Source organism: Meleagris gallopavo, chromosome 4 (assembly GCF_000146605.3).
Source record: "Meleagris gallopavo isolate NT-WF06-2002-E0010 breed Aviagen turkey brand Nicholas breeding stock chromosome 4, Turkey_5.1, whole genome shotgun sequence".
NCBI classification, from domain to species: domain Eukaryota; kingdom Metazoa; phylum Chordata; class Aves; order Galliformes; family Phasianidae; genus Meleagris; species Meleagris gallopavo.
This window is the reverse complement of record NC_015014.2, coordinates 50,207,431-50,230,790: the sequence shown is the minus strand read 5'-3', so window position 1 is coordinate 50,230,790 and position 23,360 is coordinate 50,207,431. Positions and strand designations below refer to the sequence as shown.

Below are 23,360 nucleotides of genomic sequence, written 5' to 3'. Positions count from 1 at the left end.
TCATATCACTCAGCTAGAGATCAGGCTATTTTGAGGTACATGTATTGTTAGCAGTCTGTAGGCAAAGGGCTCAGACTGTGAATGTTACCAGATGACATAGAATAGGAAGATAATTTTCTTGTTATTATGTTGTAATAAATGAACACCAGGGTACACCAAATACCCAGCCATTGTTTGAAATCTTATTTAGTCTTGTTGAGTTGCATATGTCACTACTTGCTTTCTCTGGTTTCTCTTAAACTTTTCCTCTTCTAGGAAATATTTGCTTCTTGCATTCTCAGAAAAACTGTCTGATTAGATCTCTCATTATTTTTTCCCTTTTACCTACAACTTCTTCCTCCTTTTTTTTTTTCCTCCAGATTTCCCTTTCAGATTTCTTCATATTCCTCTTTCTCTTCCTCTGTATCGTATTCCTTAGATTTTCTTTCCAATTGGATTATTTTCCTTTAAAATATGAACATGCATTCATATCCGTAACTTTTTAAAAGCCCCTTTAAAAAGTATGAAAAAACTGAAGCAAAACAAACTGAAGAAGAAAATATATTCTGAACCCCTCTGCCATACTTTCCTAAATCTCTGTTTTACTGTGATGAAACTTTTAGGATTATGTTTATCCTGCTAAACTTGGTTTCTCTTCAGTCTCTCATAGTCAAGCAGTTAATATTTTTTTCCTGGGAAAACTTGTGTTCCTTATAAACCTTTCTAATCTTATCCAAAACTTACATGAAAAGCAATTTACCTCTTTCTCATTCATGCAACTTCATGCAATTGTTAATACTCTGGAAAGATCAAGTCTTCCCTCAATCTTTCCTATTCTACAATAATTTCTTCATAGAAAATTATGATTCAATAACTGATATAATCCTAATAAAACGGTTTGGGTTGAAAGAAACCTTTAAAGATCTTGCAATTTTAACTCCTTTGCCACAAGTAGGGACATCTCTCACTAGACAAGGTTTCCCAGGGCCCCATCCAACCTGGCCTTGAACATTTTTGGTGACACGACATTCATAGCTTCTCTGAGCAAACTGTACCAGGGCCTCACCATCCTCTAAATAATTTCTTCCTTGTACCTAATCTAAATCTCCAATCTTTTATCTTAAAGCTTTGTCCTATCACTTAGTCTTGTGAACTCTGATTCTCCTCAGGTTTTAAATTTTTCATTCTGGTTAGTGGTAGAAACATCTTTAGACATGACATCAGTAGAAGGACAGAACTGTAAAAAAAAAGTACTCTTCATATTCAGCACAAAAAGTATATATTCATGTATATACTGCTCTGAAAGTACATTTCCTGTTTTATCACATCAGTCCACAATGTCAAAGGCAGATGGTGAATGTATAGCAGTAGAGGCTGAACATTCCTGCCAATATTCTGTTACAGTTTATTGCTGTGGGACAGATAGCAACAGAGGGGAACTCTGACATCTGACATGGAAGTGTATATGAAGTAAATGTGTGCAATTGAATTCCTCTATGTGGAAAAAGTGCACATTCACCAATGCTTGCTGAACATTTGTGGAGACCAAACAGTAGGTGCTCACACAGTGAGGTGGTGGATGGTGCGTTTCAGCAATGATTACAGCAACTGTGTCACCTCTCCTGTTGCAGATTTTAATTAGCACATTGTGCAGGCTCATCTTCATTTTTGGCAGATATCCATAACCAATGGTGGTGAAAATGTTCAAAAACAGTTTTGTAGCTGAGAATTTGCTCTGTCACATAATATTATTGTGCTCTTTGTATCTGTTTTAGTTCATATATAAATAAGTAGGAGGCATTACTTTCGGAGCAACCTACACAGCTCCATAGTCATCTTTCCTGGTTTCCAGAGAAAGGAAGGGTAAACTTGTTTTTCTAGTAATTCAGTTATGCTGAAGTTGTTTCACAATGGGAACTGTGGCGCACAATAATGTGAGTCACTGCTTTTTGACAAATGTTGATTGAAAAGGGATTCACATTCATGAAAAAAATGAAAAAAATCCTAGTGGCACATACAAATATAAGTATAAACACGCAATGTATCAGGTGAAAACATTACCAGAGTCAAAAATTTCCCACCATTGTTACAGCAGCAATTACTATCTTTTAGTGTTATTCTTAATGCTTTGTTAAAATTACTAGCTTTGGAAAAACATTATGAAAAAAATCTAAAATTGCTTTTATTAAATCATCTTACTTGCAAAATACTCATTTCTTGTGCAGTGTCCCAACATTGTCTACATTAATCCTATAATGCAAAAATGTCTAATTAGAAAAAAATGTGATAAGCAGCCTGTTATCTGCATTAAACATATGTGTCATCATTCTTCGTACAAGTAAACCTATTATTTCTAAATGAAATCTGAGTCATTAGATCAGGAAGGCTTACTGAAATAGAACTTTCTTCATTACTAAGCAAAATTAGGGATTTCTTTTTCAGAAGCGAGCATACATATCATTTCAAAGTAAATGACAGTAATAGACATAATTAGCACTATAAAGTCTTCAAGTGTCTTGAGGAAATTAGTATGTGTTGAGTTTGAATGCACTGGATTACTTCTTAGGTATTGCAATAGGTATTAAGCATATTAGTGTTTTAAAAAGGCTTATGGAGAAATAGATACTCCGAGAAGCAACACCCTGGAAAATGAATCTGAATAGATTGTGGAACTCTTTAAATGATTAGAAACTACTTAAAATTAAGTTTCTTCACTGGATCTTCTTTGTGGTTGGAAGATTTTGGATATTCACAAATGTTAATGATTTCCGTGGAATGGTGATATCACCAAAACCTGTGCTGTCATTTTTCATGATCAAGAATTAAGTATCTGTCCAATGTATCTATGGAAATATTGATCAGCTTAAATATATGTTATGTTTCTAATCTTTATTTGAATAACTATATTATCTTTGCAATAAATCTCATGTAAATATTTATAAAGTCAGATGATGAAGTTTGGAATTCAGCAAATTCTTGCTCTCAATTTTTTTTTTTTTAATATATATTTTTTTCAATGAAATATCTAGAGAGAGGCAAAGCAAGGAGCTGTCTTGGATGCTAGATCAGCCTTGACCAGTTCTATTCCATACAGGCAAAATAGAAGTCTTTGATTTTCAGTCAGTGAGCATGCTTCTTATTTGGTTGAAGGAAAGCATGCACTCATCCTTATCTCATTAGGATGTGAAAGGAACAAAGATGTATTTAAGGTTTCTTTACTTCTCTCTTAACTTTTGTAGGAGGCCAGGCAGCCCCATATCTAAGCAGCATAAATAGGGGCAAAGGTGGTGAATTCCAGTTATGATAATGTGCACACACAATACCTTAACATAATACATTATCCTTTTAAGTTAGACAAAGCTAAAACTGTATTTGCAGAAAGGCAGAATTAATATACAGATGAAATATTAATCATCTCTCAGAGAAAAAAAAATCAAAAACAAACAAAAAAGGCATGGCCTGTGTTTCAGAGACAGCACTAATCTGTCGGAGAATGAATGTGGCTTTAAGTCACATAATCAGGCCTTCCTTAACTAGAATGCTCTTTGTAGGCATTCAGCCATATCCTTTTTTTTTTTCCCTGACTGGCTGTTTTGCTTAGACTGAAACAATCTAATTTTGTTAACAGTAAATAAATAAATAAATAAATAATCATTTTCTCTCTCAGTTCAATTAAACTACTGTTTAATTTCAAGATTCTGCTATATTTTTGTGTCAATGATCTGAAAAACATACATATATTCCTTACAGTAGCTGGGGAAAAATGGTGGAATGATTTAAGTGTGTGTGCTTTAGTTAAAGTTTCAGTAAGCATGTATGTAAATTAGATTGGCATTTGAAAAGAAGATCCATTCTGTATACATTTTTTGCATATCAAAGTAGAGTTTTTTCTCCTACAGTATGTTTGCAAAATTTCAGTATTTAGTGCTTGTGCAAGTCTAGAGCAGGTTTTATGGAGTTTTCATATAAATTGTCAAGAGGTATTTTGAACTTATTGCTATCTATATTTAATTCCTCAAGCATTTTATCCTTGACTTCTGAGTTCCCTCTTCATGAAAATTTATTTCTTATTTTGTTTCTAGGCATTTTTAAATAACACAACACATTTATTCCTACATATATTTATGATCATTTATAATATTCTAGATGAGATTTGTTGAGAAGTAGCCTTTTATTTTCACAACTTTTTTTTTGTTTGTTTTGCTATTATGGATTTGTATTATCCCATTTTAAAGATCTAGGCATTATTTTGCCACATTTGTAATGCCTTCTTATTTAACTACTTTGTTTACTTTGCATAGCAAAACAAAGTAATATATATAGCAATAGGTGTTCTGATTCCAGTTTAGTTTGCTAGAAAACAAAGTATGCACAAACTACACACAGTCAAATTGTGGTTAGTGTTCAGTCCTCTGAGTTGATAAATATTGGTTTGTTCTTTGGTATGCTCTTGTAAAGCAATGGAAAGTGCAGCAATGACAGCAGAGTAGCAAGGTCCTAAGCAGCAAATGAGGATTTACTCAAATTGTCACAATTTTATATTTTTTGTGCTTTTCAGTATTCCACATCATAACATCATGATGTTACACTGGGAGTAAAAGTGTTAATGCTCCAATTCCAGGTCCCTATTCCCCTATACATTTACGGAAGTCATGGGATCTGACCCTTCTGGGTGAAGCGGTCTCTCTTACTGCCTTGCAGTGGGTGCTAGAGGGTGCTTTCCTAGCCATTTCAAGCTTTTCAGGTTTGACTTGGTCTCAGGAACTCTCTCTCTCCTATCTTATTTATTAGTCTCAATTTCAATTAGATTGTATTATATTGTGTTATCTTGCATTCTGATATCATAGTTAGTAAAATAAATTTTCCTCCATAGATCATTGACACTGTTTTTCTTTCCTTCCTTGAGCCCAGCTCTCATCTCCCTGTCCCTGTCCCTTTCCCCTTCCCATTTTGTGGGGCCGGGGAGGAGGTCCAGGGGCCTACTACCTCCCTGTCACGGGCATAGATTGATCTAGCTAACTCCATGACACAAACGCAACAGCTGCAGGCACAGAAATAAAGGAAAGAAGCTGCTTACCTTCAGAAGACTTCAGGTACACAGGGTTCTCTAGCAAGATACCCTTGCCTCCACTGCCAATGCTTAAACGAGGTCTGGGAACCACTGCATGCACCTGAGCTCCCCTAGATTACCCCTGCCTTCCCACCAAGTGCTCAATCACAGTTTCAAGTCATGACTTAGCATTTCCACGACAACTCTAGACACACTGAAAACCAATTTACAGATTTTAAGCAGTTCCTATTCTACAGAATTTCTTTATTAATTCCTCCCAAAATATTTTAGTAGTAGCCTACTGAATTTATGTCTGAACTTATTTATCAGGAGTAACCTAACCACATTTTATTACACCTTTTAGTTTCATTTCTTAAAAGCATGGGCCAACATCATCTTCCTTTCTATTTAAGTATATTCTTTCCCAGTAAAATGAAAATTTGCCTGTCTCTCACTTAACATAATAATGTTATAACTGACAGAAATTCAGTTTTTTAATTCAGAAGTTAGAACCATTTTCACATTTATCTTCAACTCAGTAATGATGAACAGTGAAATATTTATAGAAAGAAAAGCCTCAGAGTATTTTTTATAAACTGGAAGTTTTATTATGCAGTTTCAGTCAAAACTAAGGGGAAAAAAAAGAATTTCTGAAGTGAATTGTGTGAATCAAATTAACAGCAAAATGTTTTATTTTATTAAAGTTTATTCTGTAATTCCATTTACAGAAAGTATAGTTGGGGCATAGTCAGCACCAGCACAAGGGCACACTCAGGCATCATGTTTGGGAATACCACCTTACCTAAGCTAACAGTGATACTTCTTTCTCACAGTCCCAAGGCTAAGGACATGCATCTTCTGCTGGGTGTCTCTGGACTAGTAAACAGTTCTGGGCCCCTCTGACAGCTGCTACTTGCTATCTTTCCCCATTGCTAACTTCTACATAAAATATTCCGGCAAAACTGTTCTGCTGTAATCCATCTCAGTCTACATGAGCTGCTAACAAAGAATTATTGTTTAAGTTAAACTCAATCATTTTGTCCAAAGGTTAGGAAACATTTGTCTGCTCCACATGTGCACAATTTATGCTTTTTTCTTCCTCATTCGCTCCTTCTTTCTCTAGCAGACATGTAGCATTGCACGTCTGTATAATACTGAAGGGACACAGGCAGTGCGCTTTTACTTGGATTTTACTAATGAGTGCTGTGTTTGTTTTGCAATGATTATTCTAATGAATAAATTAACCTGTTAATATGCCAGTTGACATTTACTTACATTTCATACAGAGTTCTTACTACAAACCACCTTTTGCAATTAATCTAAGGTCAAAGACATGCCTGGTGCACAGTTGCTTATGCAACAGCAGAGCTTTAAGTCCAGGCCCTCAGAGAATCCTCTGAGGATCTACACTCTTGTTCCTAATTCTGTCTTTGGCCAACAATTGAAAACTGCAGGATTAGAAAATGAATTTCAGAGCAATTATCTTGCAGAAACTGTTACAATCAAGAGATTGGAGAAAAAAAATATTTCAGAAGTGTCAGCAAGTTTTGCTCTTTCCATTATTTGACTGAAATGTATGAAATAATCTCCACATATTGAGAGATGATGCATTGGAATAATGGTCTTATAAAATACAGTCATGTTAGAAATGAGCAGTCTTTAAAAACCCCAAGACTGTGAGAATTTTCATGAACTAATGTAAGTGTAGTAAAGCATTAATGTTAATTAAAAACTATTTGTTTCTATTCAGGTCTGACTAAAGAAAACTAAAAAATTTATATAAGTGTCATGACTACTATTAAGACATCATCACTAGAAAAACCAACATGTACCAGCTTAATACTAATATCTATTAATAACCATGAGCCAACAATCAAGGTGTGTGGTAGCTATATATCAGAGGACATTCTTATTTTAATCTAATCTTGGCACATGGCAATTGATCTAGTGATACATAGTTTGCTTAAAAATAGTTGTATCATTGCAAAATTATTATTTCTTAAATAATTTCAGACTCTGCTTGTGTTTGTGTATGCTGTGCGACTATGATACCCCAAAGCCAAAGAAAATATTTTGAGTAAAATATTCAAGAATCTAGTCACTCCTTCCCTCCCCTTACGATGGGACATGATAATTTGGACTCTGGTTTGGCTCAATTATAGTTTCATGAAACTTGGCTGAATTTAAATATTGAGAGTTGTTAGATTTACTAGGAATGGTTTTTAACGCTGGCACAGTAAAAAGAATTTTTACTTGCCATTGCACTAGCAATGAACATTCCTCATAAGTGCAAAAGGGAAATGTAGATCTAATGCACAAATAATGTGTTTTTCCTGTAGGAATTATGTCTCAGCCAGATATAATAGGTTTAAAGATATTAGTATTGCTAAAGTAGCTGAAAAGACACTACAGAAAGCCTGCTGTCACATGCCACACTTACACAGGTTCAGCCTTCTTCAAACTGCCAGTTAATGGATGTCTAACTTTAGGCCGACATGCCCAGTATATCCATTTGCTTTTAATGAAATGTGTTGACCTACAGGTTTACTCAGAACCACCAATAATCCATTAGTTTCTGAAGTGGGAAGAATTCTCTAATCACATGATCTGATATTATTAATGGATTCAAAAAAGTGAAGAAGAAAGTTACAGATTTAATCCATCCTCTATCTAGACTGTTCCATTTTTTACAAGTAGTCCATCAAGATAAAACTAAATGTTCAGAATGCATAACAGATAATGTTTAGCGTATTGTCCTCTAGCATAAGAGGAAAGACACAGGTTCTTCAAGTATACAAGAACTGAAACTTCCATAAATCATGGATTTAACTTCTATGGAAAAAAAAATACTCCACCTACAGCTTTCCTAATGTCTGTTCAAGATCATTACAGTACATGGAATATAAACACGTGCAATAATGAGTAGGAAGGGAACTCAAGGTGACATTTCTAATCCATCTTTCTCCTCAGGGCAGGACCAACATAATTGTATTTCCTCTAAGTCAAGTCTTCTGTTCTAGTAAATCAACCCTACAGCTGAGATGGACTCATTTGTGGATCAGCTTGGGCTAGAGAAAATGGTAGTATAGCACACAACAGAGAAGACAGTATCATGGAACTAGAAAAATTGCCCATCTTCAGTTGTACAAAATAGTTACTCAGAGTTTCTAAAAGAAACTCAAATCTGCATAAATATTACTGTCATGTTTTTGGAAACCTAATTGAGATGTGAGTTTCTCCGAAATGCTGATGAAATGTCTTGCTTGTTTCTGTTCACTGGAGTTGTAGTGGTAAATAAGACAAAAGCTTTAGATGCACAATTTTCTGGCTGTAAGCAAGCTTTAAGGAAAGCTTTAGCTATAGCTTTCTGCTTTAGTTCAGCCACAGAGAATAAAACTGATTCAGCTGGTGCACATGAGCTGCTTCTTATCCATCCTAGCATCACTCATGTCAATGGGTCCCAACACACACACACAAAAAAGAAAAAACAGAAAACCTTTGTTAAAAGTTGTTTCATATGTCTAAAACTGAAGTGGAGTAAAAAAGTTTACGGATAGCAGCAACAACCATTGATAACTGCTGTTGCAGAACCAGACCGTTATGCACTGTGAATGACAAAACAGTTTTAGAGATTATGAAAAATTTAAAATCTTTGCCCATGTGTATTGTAGGAGACTCTAGAATTAAAAGGCAGAAGCACAAATGTTTAGAGGACCTACGTTTTAAATCAATATGCCTAAAATGGCTGTTTGAGGCCTAATATGTTTTGTAGATTTAGCCATTACTTGAAACACAGAGCTAAATTCAACTCTGAGATAAACAGCAATCCGATCAGAGTAACGGAAAAAAATGCATTTGCTAAATATATTTGACATATAAGCTTTTATGGTAAGAGCTATACAAAGTACAAGTGCCTACTTTTTTACTGAGAATAGTTATCCCTCTCAAAAACATTTAAATAGAAATGCAACAGTAAATTGCAGTTCTCTTTCATGAAACGTATCAGAGCTTTATTTAGAAAAACTGTTGAAGTAAACCTAAATTGCCTAACCTGAAATTGTGATACAGTTGATAGCTTTCTTCCAATTTTACTCAGCCTTTTATTTTCCCCTGAAAGTATCCACTAATCTAAAACTATTAATTATGCAGGTTCATGACTGTATGAAAAGAATTTTTCGCAGAAGACAGTATTACTCCACTTAAATCAGTTGTACTCAAATTATTACTCGACCTTCGCACATATGATCATTCCTTCCAAGAAGTTTTCATACCATTAATTAAATCATTAACACTCTATTACCTAGATTTCATTTGACATATTTACATTTTAATGAAATTGCCACCTTTCTTTGACATCATTTTACGAAAAGGAAAATACCCCATGTAATTCTTGTAATTGCTACTAAATACATTAAGCAAAACATTTTTAGTAAAACCAAAACGAACCTACGGCTCAAGCGACAAACAACAGACAACAAATAAAGGTCACTCTCTTAGTCTTCTTTTGTTACACAGTACAATTTCCAAGTTCCAGGCCATGCCTATAAATTCTAAATTTCTTATATTTGCTGTTACTGATTAAACTAGCAGATGTAAATATTCATCATCATCTAAAGTGAAGATCAAAATGTTGGGCAAAGAAAAACATACTGAGAAAAGTATTTTGATGCTTAAAAAGAATCTGACTAGAATTTCTTCTGGATCTAAAACTATAGAGCATATAGCAAGGTGAGGCAATCAAAATGTTTTGTGTGTATGAAAAATAGAAAAGAAAATGCAACTAAATTTAAAAGGAAACTTCTTGTACCTCTGAATGTTTCACTTTGAATCAAATATTACAGTAATTTGAAAATTTCTGTAGATAGAATCATAAAAATGCTCAGGTTGGAAAAGACACTCAAGATAATCAAGTCCAAACACAACCTAACCATACTACACTAACTCTAAACCCACCACTAAATCATGTCCCTGAGCACCACATCCAAACTGTTTTTAAACACATTCAAAGATGGTGACTCAACCAAATCCCTGGGGAGCCAATTCCAATGCTTAACCACCCTTTCTGTAAAGGTTTTCTTGATATCCAACTTAAACCTCCCCTGGCATAACTTGAGGCCACTTCCCCTTGTTCTGTCACCTGTCACCAGTGAGAAGTGACCAACACCATTCTTGCTGCAATCACCTTTCAGGTATTGGAAGAGAGTAATAAGGCCTCCCTTCAGCATTCCCTTCCCAATTCTAAACATCCCCAGTTCCTTCAGTCGCTGCTCATAGGGCACGTTCTCCAAGCCCTTCACAAGCTTGGTGCCCTTCCACAGACCTGCTCTAGCACCTCAGTGTCATTTCTGTATTGAGGTGCCCAAAACTGAACACAATATTTGATGTCAGGCCTCATCAGTGCCGAGTAGAGGGTGGGGAGGGTTACTTTCCTAGTCCTGCTCACCACACCATTCCTGATACAAGACAGGATGCTGTTGACCTTCTTGGCCACCTGGGCACACTACTGGCTCTTATTTAGCAAACTGTCCACCATAACTACACTTCACTTTCTGCTAAATTTTGATGAATGTGGCTTGCAATTATTGTTTAGGGCAAAAAAATTTGCATGCAAATATATGTACCCAATACCCAGTAATGCTCAGTAGCTGGAATACATTAAACTAATAAGAATTTTGGTTTGACAGATCTGAAATTCAATCACATTTTTTTTCCTGATTTAGTAACTTTGTTATATATTATTAGAGTTAACTTCACATAATTTTGTTAACAGCTCATCAAAACACTACCAAATAAAAGTCATCAACTGAATAAACATAATTCAAGTAGTTTGTGTTAATTTATACAAGCACCTTGTACATTTAATGTAATTGCAGGAACCAGCCTTTGTTCACATATGGTAATCTTCTATGAACAATTTACCTCAAATCATCCATTGATCACCAAGATTTAACAGATTCCCAACTCAATCCAGAGCCTATCCAAGATGGACTGAAAAGAATAACTAGACTTCTCTATTAACTTTAAAACAGTATCACTGTGTCATTGACTGATGTCTGAATTGAAAATGGAGTTGTGTAAGTGTTGATCTCTTCAACAATGGAACCAGTATTACAAAAAAATTTGTCTTTTGCCATTATGCTATGAGGAATATATCTGAACAACCCCCAGTGCAAGCTAAGGGAGGAGCTTTGTTTAATTTCTTTTTAGGTGGGTAACATAGCTCACATTGACATTTATGCACATTCTCACCTTTTTATTTGCATATGTATGAAGTTAAACATTACTCATTAGGGGAAAAGTTCTAATATTATTGCTGAAAGAATAAAAAAGTTTTACATAAACATATTGAATAGACAAGGGAATATGCCATAATTAATCACACAGTTTTACTTTCCTATGGCAATGGTTGTCCCTGTATGCTACTTATCTTTTAAGCTCTCCAATTAACAGCAACAGTATTCAGGATATGGTGTTTTGGTCAAAGGTTAAAAATGCAAAATAATTCATTGGATCTTTGATCTGTTTCTAAGCACTTGTTCTAAGTTTATTGTGCCCTTGAGGTTGAGCCACAGCATAGCACATCCAGCAATCATTGTCAAACCCTTTTCATCTTTCTGGGTTTATTTCATGAGCAAAAAACATAACAGATGTCAGAGGTTTTTATTTTTTCCCCCCCACATTTCCCCAAACATTGTATTCCCTTTGCTGGCAAAACACTTAAAAATTTGAAAGTACATTGTTTTGGTAAACAGAGATTGTTGTTAACCTTTTAATTTCCCTCAATGTAATGCATGATACACATTCACTGTGGCATTTACACGTCCTTGTGTTTCAGTCTTCTCTCTTCACAACTCTGCTGCATTATTCACTGGAAAAAAAAGAAAAAAAAGTAACTTTTAAATGAATTGTGATATTGATAATGTTTTGGGTTTTTTTTTTTCAATCTTCTATTACCTTAGCTAATAACTGGGGAAAAAAAAATGCTGTTCTATGTCATCATCAATAACCAGAGAAAATGTTTGCAGAAAGAAACACAAACAGGAAGTGCATAAATGTTTTGGTTTTCTCTATGAACATATATGGAAATGTTGCTTTCTTTTTTCCTTTTTAAGAAATATTTTTTAAACAGTTGTATACTCGTATCTTTTTCTCTTACCCTCATGTTCTCACCCTTTGTGTACCTGTTCTTTTAAATATTTTTCCCATTTACCATTTCTCAGTTCAGATATAAATTTGTTCACTAGGCATTTACAGAGAAACAAAACTTCTTCCACTGACCTTCTCTCCCTCTCTCTCTCTCACACACACACACACACACACACACAAAACTACATATGTAGTACTATCAGCGCACACAGCTGGGTAAAATCTCAGATACATGCCAGCCTTTTGAGACCTCCAAATGACAACACTCTAAATGAAATCCTACATCAGCATAATTTCCTAAACTCTTGAATATTCAAGGGATTTCCAACTGCTTATCAAGTCTCAGTATACTCAGATCTTTAATAATACAGAACAAGGGTAAAAGGGAAAAAAAGAATCAATTTTTCTTAGAACATTAATAGCTCAATATATAGAATCCTAAGTAGTCCATCTAAAAGATAAAGGGAAAAATCAATCTTTAAAAAGTTCTAGAAGTTTAGTTAAGACATCCTTTTATGTAACATTTAATTGTGTTTAAAGGAAACATTCTCTACTTTTCAATATTTTTTAAAAACACATTTTATCTCTGTTAACTTACTACTACTTATTTAACATAAAGCATTCTGTAAATTAAAGAATTTTTCCCATTTACTAGAATTTAGAATTTATTTTTTACCATCCCAAATGAAACAAAAATTCCAACTCTGTTTTCTTGAATACCCATCTTACTAAAGTATCCTTTCATAGCAGATCAAGTTTCTATTCATTTAAGTCAACCAACACACGTCAATGAGGTCTCAGTTTCTCCATCCTTTTCTCACTTAGTGTGTGATGATATTAAGGAAAGCAGGGCCAACTCCACCCTTGTAAGCATTCTGCTAAATCAAGTCCTCAGTACAAGGTCCTTCAGAAGAAAAAAGCCCTTATATGGTTGACTGTCTGTCTGCCACATTGCTGAGGAGCAGGAAAACATGGCAGCTGCAATGGGATGTTGGACTGACACTAACACTGCAGGAGGAACTGTAGAACTAAAGAGAATCCTGCATCATCCCTCATCTACATTATCATCCCACATCATTCTCTAGACATTGTCCATTTCGGTTTAATAGACTGATCTGGAGCTAAAGGTAGTATCAATGTTTTTAGTAACACACCAATCCTTGAGAAAAGGTTAAGTAACACACAAGCTTTATATGTCATTTGTAACGACATGAGATAACATAATACAACAAATGTCAGTGGTTTGATCAAGTTAAAATTATAACACCACTCATCCTTCCATGACAGATATGAAAAGCTTCTTATGGAAAGTAGTTTCAGTGTGATGCTGGCTCTTATCAAAAAGTTCCAGGATTCTCCAGATTTTTCTTGACTCCTTATATCCTTGCCTCTGTACAATGAGAGGTGGTAAATCTTGAATTTATGCATCTATGTTTAAGTATGCAATAAATATAGAATAAATCAAGGCAGGATCCAGAATATTCATGATCTTTTGAAAATCACAACCTGAGCATGCTTCATTTTATTTCTTACAATCTCTATGGAAGTCCTCCTGAATGAACACAGAAACAGAATAAGAAACAGCAAAGTAGCTCTGTAAAAAAAAAATTAATCCTGAGCATTCTGAGGTAGCATCTGTTTAGTAAGGCTCCTTGTTGTATGGGAATGAAGTGGATGTTTGAATTCCAGATATAAGCTTCCAATTCAGTTTCAGAAGCATTATTTCTGTTAGGGAACATGAACTACATAAGTATTTCATGTGTCTGGAGTTCACTTCCAGCTAGTAAATATCCACACATTTTGCATTAGGTTTTCAGAAGTGTCAGAAAACATTTTAAGACTTCTATTAAGCAAGTTTTTACAACTTTGGTATTCATGGCAAAAGAAACAATGAATTCAGGGGTTTTTTGATCTTTTGGTTTTCGTTTCTAATTTCAATGCTGCAAAATAGACTGGGGAATCCAACTATAGCTCTATTTATTTGAGATACTGTATTATTTTTCAAGACAGCTAGATAGAAAGCTGAAATTGACTTGGAAAGCTTTATGCAATACAACAAAGATTCAGTAAAGCTCTTAACAAATACAGTTCTTAAACTTTTTATATAGCATATTCTTATACCTCCCTTCTTTTTTTGAGTAGCATAAGGAGGTAGTTTCTCAGTCTGTTGGGAGATTTTTGTAAGCAAATATGCCTGTATACGCATGAAGCATAAATAAAATAAAAGAAGAAAAATGCCACTGATGTTTCAAATACTTTTGCCTTCATCATAGTGTGTTGTTAAAGGCCACCTAAACTAACTTGCATTTCATAACTTTTAGCACATCAGATTTTCTTCAGAAATTGTTAAAAGCCTCCATTTCCTGACAAAAACCGCACATTAATCACCCTTCTGTTGTGTTAAGAAATTCTCTCAAAATAAGACATTTACTTGGAACAGAGTTTGTTTACTGATGAATAACAGTTATATTTTCATTCTTTAAATATTGCAAAGTTCCTGTAACCTTGCAAGCATTTTCTCTCTTTTCTACACTAGTAAAGAGACTCTATGGATCAGTTGCCCATTCTAATCCCAGTACACTTCTCAGTTGTATGCACTGTGAGGGTTAATCCCCTCCTCACTACTTGTGAACAGAACTGAGACTGACACTTGGATGTACACCATGCACAAATTTGGACTTGTTCCACCAGCTACAGCCTTTGGACTAGAATGCGTAACCTTTTGAAAAGCTCCAGTGACATTCACAAGAATTTGCTCTAGCAGTTTTGCATTTTATAATAATCAACTACTTTGCTGACGGATCGGTATATCTCCATATTACCAAGCTAATTCATTCATTTTTGTAATCTGAGTATTTGAAAACAGCAGGTGCTGATCTCCGTATTTATGAACCTATTCACGATCATAGTGACATCTTGTCATTTTTCAGTCTGACAAAATCTGACAGAGGTCTGCTTCAGTCAGTCAAAGCGCTGCTTTTTTGTCTTGTTTTTACTGGCACCGATTGCTTGTAAGTATCAAATAAATTCACTATCTGCAACTCTTCCCACTGTTAACATTTCAGCGTAGTGGGACTTTTCCACTTAGGATATTTTCTCACTGGGATCCAACCTTGTTACTTTGCTGGGCTCAAGATTTGCCTAGAATTGTGACAGAGATTTCATTGATTCACTACCTGAGTTCAAATAAAATAGTGTGACCATCTCAACAGCCAAACAGTGCTAGCTGATTCATGCAAGAAATGCTGAAAAGTGCAGTTCCTTCTAACGCAAAGTAAGAGTTTATTTCAGTAAATACTGTGCACACATTCAATTAAAAGATAACCTTTGCATCAAAGAATGTTAACATCTTCAAGAAGCCTAAATATGAATACGGTGTTTTAGCAAATGTTATAGAATGAAGTTTCTTATAAAATCTTTAACATTTTTAGGAAATTTGGAGAAAACCTCTTGAACAGCTCCCCCCTCGCCAAATTATCCTTATTTTAGGAACTGATTATGTAGTTATGCGTGAAGAGAATATAGTAACTGTGTTTTTACAGATATTCCAAAAATGTTCTGTCAGTAAAATCTCAAAGCTTTTTAATAATCTGCATCCCTAATTCTCATGCATTCCCCTGCAGCCGCAAATGAGTCCCTTGAAGGATCCTCCCTGTTCTAAGAGTAGAAAGATTAAGGAACTATCCTCAGCTTAGTGTTAAGTGGATGGGCTGAGAAAGAGCAGAAGCACAGATGACTTCCACCACACAATGCTTCTACTCACCCTTACCAGCTATTCAGGGAAGATCAGTGCAAGATCAGCTGTGTAAGGAAGTGGCCCTAATGATCACAAGTTACCAACTCATCTGATCTTTTCTGCATTGCCTCAGGAGCTGGTTTCTCAGCAGTTGGGGATCTTGGCATCACTCAGCTGTCCATCAGCACTCAGGCTCAGGCTCCTTCAGGCTTTTAGCAGCAGCAAGGTAGAATCTAATAGCTGTGTTAAGAGTATGGGAAGCTTAATCTCTGAAAGTGCTTTCTGTGGTCTTACTTAAAAGATTTCTTGCTGGAAATATCTGGCCTATAAATCTTCAGTACACTATAAGACGACTTACAAATATTTTACCAAGGTGAAAATGCCACTGTCTGGGTAAATCAGGCTGTGAGGCTGATGGCAGTCAGACTTCACAGTACTTCAGTATTATCTTAGTCACATGCACTACACTAAGCAATGCTATAAATGCTCTTTAGCCTTCTTAGTTTCTCCCTGCCTTATTTTGTGTCCAGTAACAACAGAAATATTGAGACATCTGTAGACAACACAATTTAACATATTCTGATGTACTACTCAAGGAACTACTGAGGAATTGATAAGAATGAGTCATTACATTTCACTGTGTCAACAGTTAATAGGCTGGGTCAGCCTGGTTCCATTACTAGCAGGGCAAGGGGACCCACGCTCCAGGAAAGGGAAAAGGTAGGGAGATGGGCCTAAAAACAAAGCAGAAGCAATGATCTGAGGAGAAACAAACTAATTTACTAAATAAGATATCAGAACACAAGGTAACACACTATAATATAATATAACCAGGCCGAACAGAATAGAAAGGAGAGCACACTTCATGATATGCAAGCAGTTCTATCTTTCCCTCTGAGCAGAAACAGTAACAGAATAGCAAACATTCCTCTGGGGTATGTAGTTGTTCTCTTCTGGGACAGGTACCCAGAATTGGAATACTAACTCTTTAACTCTCAGTGCACTACATGATGTTATGATGTGGAATACCAATAATCAAAAATCATAAAACCATGACACACTACTAGCAAATGTGGGCATTAAGAATGTATAGGTATGAAAATATTGCCTGTTTTTCATTAAACTTGTACAAGTCACGTCGTTCTCCAAGTCTGGCATCAGCATTTTGAATGCAGGTTCAGTTCAAGAATGTCTACAGCACAGAATTTTTTAGTATCTTAACAAAAAACTTTTTAACATCCCTATTGATCTGTATAGTCACTTTTTGAATTACTGTGAGGAAAAATTGTGTGACATTTCATTCTGATAGCTACCATATCAACTATTTCCTAGAACAAATGGTATAATAATAAAAATCACCTGTTTCATAAAATTGCCCCAGAAATGAAGAACTTACCTCCACAAACTGAAAGTGGCTAAGAACACACAAACCAAATGCAAGAATAGCTGGTGCTGTTCTGAAGAAATTCACCAGAAATTGCTTTAAAGTATCTCCAGGAATGCTGTTCCACACATCTTAAAATAGGGTTCTAAATATGATATAAATTTCTACCAGAAAATGCTTGTGTATCTCTGTCTATGACTTAAAGTGCTTACAAGACTGGCTTGGAACAGCTTAATTCTTACACTAAGTGCAACTTGCTTAAGTGCAGTTCTCTGTGGAAAAAAAAAAAAAAAAATGCATCTCAACTGAGAAGAAAAAATTAAGATGCCAGTGCAATTACCAGGCAAAATCATGTGAAAATAAAGTAGTTTAACATGAGCGAGATTGTGTTCCAAAACTTTCAGAGGTCTTAAAAAGGCTTTAATTTATTAAACAGTTAACTCTTAACTAATAATCTTACGAAGCATTCTACACTTCAGTTTTTCAGAAAAAACATTACAAATATAATGGAAACAAACCTGTGAATATGAATATAAAATGAATAAAAAATGTAGAAAAACCTGCAAGCCCCAGGAAGACACTAGCAAAATCTGTCTAATAAAAACAAGCTGAGCCTGACCTTAAATAAAGTAAGCAAATAAAAACACTCAGAGACAAAGAGATCAGAGGAGTGAGTACTGCTTTAGCAATACATTGGCTTTTGAAGCTTCTTTAGAACTGTGTTGAGGGGGAGACTGAAGACAGACAGACCACATGGAATTATAATACAATCAGATCAATACAATAAGAATAATACAACCAAAATTTCATCACCTGAGGAGCATTCTGTAACTGAAATATTGAAGAGCTGGACTGGGAGCACTCAAATAAAGCCACTACTGCCTCCATAAATGAATTATTCCTCATTGTTCCACTAAAATAAAAATAAAAACTGTGAATATTTATAAAGCAAGTTTTCTCTCACTTCAAAAATTATTTGCCAATTAGAAGGGAGATTTCCCTCAACTGCTACTCAGATTTTGGCTCCAAATACTGTTGACAGGTACTGGGAAAAAATCATTGCCTCAAATACACATGGAATCACACCCTGTATCTTATCCAAGTGTGACAGGGAAGAATTGTCTTCATTCCTTGATATTTTTAATGGAGGAATTTACACTATTAACAGTAAAACTTAAATGCATCTTAAAGCAATGTTTTTTTCCAATTTGTGTCCGCTGTAACTATAAGGAAACCTTAGACAACTGAGATGTAAAACAAAATTGAATCACTTCCACTTGATTCTAGCCATGAGTAAATATAAGATTTCTCAAAAAAAAAAAAAGAAAAGAAAAGAAATCTCAAGAAGATTAATCTATACAGAAATAGAAATCAAGGGATTTGTTTGTCCATGCTGTGATGAGGCAATATATATGATGTTTTCAATGCTCAGAAAGTCCAGTAACATTCAGCTACTGCTTGAGAACATTTCCTTGCTAAAATGAAGACTCCTGAGACAAAATTTTCGGAGGGAATCTAAATGTCAATACAGGAGTACTCTGGGAGAACAGACTGACCTTGAGTTAGAGCAGTGTCTACTTAAACACAGACATTTCTTTTCCTTACTGACATTTCCAAATGAGGTTGCCTGACCTATCTTTTCACAGTGCCTTTGCAGAATAATTTTCTTCAGATTTATTTTGTTAAGAGAAGAATTAATGTGAAGTTTTTCTCCTGCCATTTCATGGCATGCTAGAACTTGCATAGTAAACCTTATGGATATTGTATTTTGCTTATTTTTCTTGAAATTTTCAGAAATGAGAATTAGTACTAGAATACAGTAACACAAACAACAGTAAAAGGGTTACAGGGCCGAAAAAACCTACATGTTTTCTTACCTTTATTTTTATCTTAATGTTTATTTAGTAAATACTCCAGGTATAAAAGAAGTAATGCAGTGTAGTAATCATGGCTCCAGCATGCTCTTCAAAACTTTGCCCCACTTTCCAGCAAATACAGATTTCTTTGCATCTCTTCCAGTACATTTTAAGATATGGTGTTTTATGTAGTCCAGTAGAGAACTCCAAAGCTCAGTAAACATTTTGAAAAATAACTCATGATTGTGACTTATATTCACACCTTCTACTCTATGTTTCAAAATATATATAGTCAGCAAGCCACAGGTTTTTGTCCAATAAATTAATTAACAAAAGAGGAATACAGCTGAAAGGCAGAATTATGAGTATTTCCATACGCTTAAGAATAAAATTCTCTTTTTTTTTTCCATGCTGCTGGTATTTCACAATTTAGAAGTACCCACACTGTAAAACTGTACCACTGAAAATAAGTCAGAAGTAAGATGCACATAAAAAGATCAAAACAGAGCCTTCAGATGTTTTACAGAATATTTTTTTCTTGAAACTGAGGTGCTTTTAAAGTTCAGAGTTTCATGAAAGGCAATCTTTGGCTAAAATCAATGTACCAGCAAGATAAAAGGTGCAACAATATGACTGCAGTGATCAAAGCCTTTCAAAAAGAATGATCCACTCTTTTTAAACCATATCCCAGGAAACAAGTCCTTTAAATGCAATATGGCTTGTACCAAAGATAGAACTGATGAAACTCTAAGTCCAAAAGAAACATAGCAGTTATGTTTTACTACATTGGGTGCTTTAGAAGTGACAATGACTTGATGAAAAAAATAGGTTGTTTTGTATACACAAGCAATAATGAGTACAGCTAGTAGCAAAACAAACAAACAAACAAACAAAAAACTTTATAAAATGTGTCTGTTGCAAAGTTCTGTGTATAAATTCCACAGCCTTCTGTTGTAATGGGAAAAAAACTTCAAGAAGCGTGCATATCAACCTACTTACTTGGAAACAAACATGTTCTGCCTCTTCCTGAAGTAACAAAACCTCAAAGTTGTCATGCAACTGCAGAAAACCATAATGGTGAAAAAAGCTTATTTATACTTACTTGCTATAACGAGTAGAAAAGAAGGCAGACAATGACCAGTCATGTAGCACATTTTTTATGTGAATATTCTTACTATCTTTGTGTTTGCCTCACAGGTCAGTAGCACCTCAGGCTTCTTCCACGCACTAGGAGATTCTGTGAACTACACTGGATGATGTGGTATAAATCCCTTTCTTTGTGGACAAGCATATGCATCTGTATCTCAAAACTCAACAGAATCAATAGTAACTGGCCCCTTTGTTGCAAGGCTCAGCAATGAGAAAAGTTAAATGACACAAATGTAAAAATAGGTAGCACTGATTCCCAGAGTTTTTCTCTAAGCAAGAGAATCAACTCACATTTCCACAGGAACATCAGAAAGCTTCATCAGTTCTAATTAAGGCTCTTTACTGGTTTAGAGAACTAAACTATTTTGATTTGTCAGTCTAAAGATGAGTGGTATCACACTCGCATGTGTCAGTTGGTCAGACAGACCGAAGGAGAGATGGAGAGCGAATCAGATTTCTGTCATTTCTGCAGACTGAATGGACAGGGTAGCTATGTTGTTAGAGCAGAAGAGAAGAGAATTTCATTTCTACACCACAGAACAAAGTTTATTTCCTACTACCAGCCTTGTGGAGGTACACTGCATATCAAAATCAAACCAAGGTTGGTTAAAGGTCACAGAGCTGATGATAGACCAAATAGAAAGCACTAGAAGGGTGACTTCAAAAATATCATTACAGAACATCTCCTCAGTGAACAAAGCAAAAAGCAGCTAGACTAAGTTAAGCATTGCAGAATGGTTTCATCTTGAACTTGCCTCTTCTGAACACTCCTGACCAACCCAGCAGGGCCAGGAACTGCAGGTGACAGAAGTCAGGAAACCCTGGCATTAAAAAACACTCTGGACTGCAGGGAAAGGCCAATTCTTAGGAAATGCCATAACTATTACTTGTCCTCATGGATTTATTAATTGGCTGCAAAGTCATGATATATAAATTTAAATACTGGGAATACTATATTATAGCTAGAGAAGTGGTAAAACTTTCCTTCAGCATGTCATCTTAACATTAATACCTGTTAAAGGCTCAGGGTTTACATGAAAGTTTTGATTCATTTCAAGAGCATTTATATTGCATCAAACATCCCCGGATTTACTTACTGCTCACCCAAAGGGTATTAGTACCACACAAGAGCACAATGAACACGTGAATAGTTTCTGAGACCTGCTTAAAAGTTCATAGACAACTTTTCAATAAATATTTACATAAATATACATAAATATTAAAAGGAAGAACAGTGATTCCTCTTTAAATTACTGGCATTGCTTGTTCAAGGTGAATGAATGGTAGCTTTTTGAGAGCAATATCATTGCATTTTCTTGTTTTTGTTTTTTTCCCCTCCTCCCCCCATAATCATATAAAAGACAACCTCGAGATCAATCAACATGTACTTACATTTTTATCCACAAGTTAGTTGTAGGAAATAGAGAAATCTCACATTGAAATGAATTCTCTGAATTCTCAGATTACACGTATAAATTTCTCAGTGCCAAAACACCTAACAGTGATTACAGAACTCAATAAATTTATCCGGAAGGTTAGAATTCTCAATTAGAAACCCTTAAAAGATCTTTTGTTTATAGAATATTATCTGTGTAATAGAATGTCTATTAGATAATGGACATCACAGACATAACTGTACTCCCTATAGTTTAAGATGTAGAAATTGCTTAAAATTGTTGTTTCCATTCATTTCATGCAGTTCATTTGTTTCCTGCATATATATTTATATAAAGAACAACCTTCTATGAGAAAAAAGATTGAAAATGTGTAGATTTAATCACGCTATTTGTGAGTGAATCAAGTTGTTTTTTTTGTTTTTGTTTTGTTTTGTTTTTATCTCTGAACCCTTCTGTTAAGATAAAGGCTTACAAAACATGGTATAGAAGTGGTCATAATATTTTAGACAGTTGAACATTAAGTAATGCAGTAAGTGGGATCAGTTCACTCTCTTTGAGGGCATTTGATCCAGCATCTTCTAAGTCCTGAATAAATATGCTTCTAATCTCCTTCAACTTCTCTCGCTTAATTTTCAGCATATAGCAAAGAACTATTTAGTGAACAAAAGGAAGGGAAGATGTCTAATTATTTTAAGAGGTTACAACATGCTTTTGCAAGAAGATTTAACAGTCTGGATGTGAAGAGAAAACCAAGATATGCACCCTCACTTTTGAAATAAAGCAGTTATCAGGACATTTCAGATCAGAAAAGTGGACCCATAGGATGAAGGAACAGATCAAATAGCAGGTCTAGCTATCATTGAAAACTCACTTGAGCCTATTACTTCTGCAGCACGCAGTTGGAGAGAATACTAGCTCTGCAGAAATACTCCCTGTTCAAAGGAAAGATACGTTGTTCTTTTAGGGAAGAAAGATGTGGAAGAACAAACTTCCCTTTGGTACTTCTATCAATTTCTGCCTGCCTAAGTTCTACTCTATGCACTCCACCTTACATCCTTACAAACTACATACATTTCAGTGTTGATAAAAGAAGAGTTTAAAGAACAAAATAGCCATAGTTAATCACTATGTCTTATAAAGACAAAAATATATTTAACTGTTAGTCAGTGAGGATATAGAGTACACAAAAACTCACAAAATCCAGGTGTTTGACACTCAAAAAAATGCATACAAAACTGATACTGCTAACAATTTTTTTTAATTGATTATAGGTTGAAAGATTTTAGATGTGCTATTTTGCCTCTCAGAGGCATAACTCATCTTATTTTTTTAAAGACCTGAAAAAACATCCTTTTAAAGCATATTCTCTAAGGATACATTTCTGTTTCATTATTCTTTCTCCTTGGGACATGCTACTTTACTTTTTTCTTTCACATCACCTCTGAGAAGGCTTAATAGCTTCAGCATACAGGGATTTTCACCTAACACCCCTGTGAGATAGACAGAAAACCTTCATTTCTGCCCCATAAATACTGTATGTGAATTTACTCTTTGTAAGAACTTACCATATATTTTTCCCACCCAAAAATAAAGACTGACAAGCCTATTTTAAGCCAAGAACTACTTATTTTATTTAAAAATTCTTTAACTCTATTTTACTACT

General features: G+C 34.9%; 1 long non-coding RNA gene across 1 annotated transcript in view; it reads right to left on the bottom strand.

Moving 5' to 3' along the window:
• Positions 1-11,137: 11,137 nt before the first annotated feature.
• The window catches only part of LOC109367568, an 18,918-nt gene continuing 6,695 nt past the window's right edge, over positions 11,138-23,360 (bottom strand). Inside the window, exons 2-3 of the long non-coding RNA XR_002114764.1 lie at positions 18,109-18,208; positions 11,138-11,897 (exon numbers count right to left, since the gene is read on the bottom strand). This is a non-coding gene — a long non-coding RNA (uncharacterized LOC109367568). The remainder of the gene's footprint in view (positions 11,898-18,108; positions 18,209-23,360) is intronic.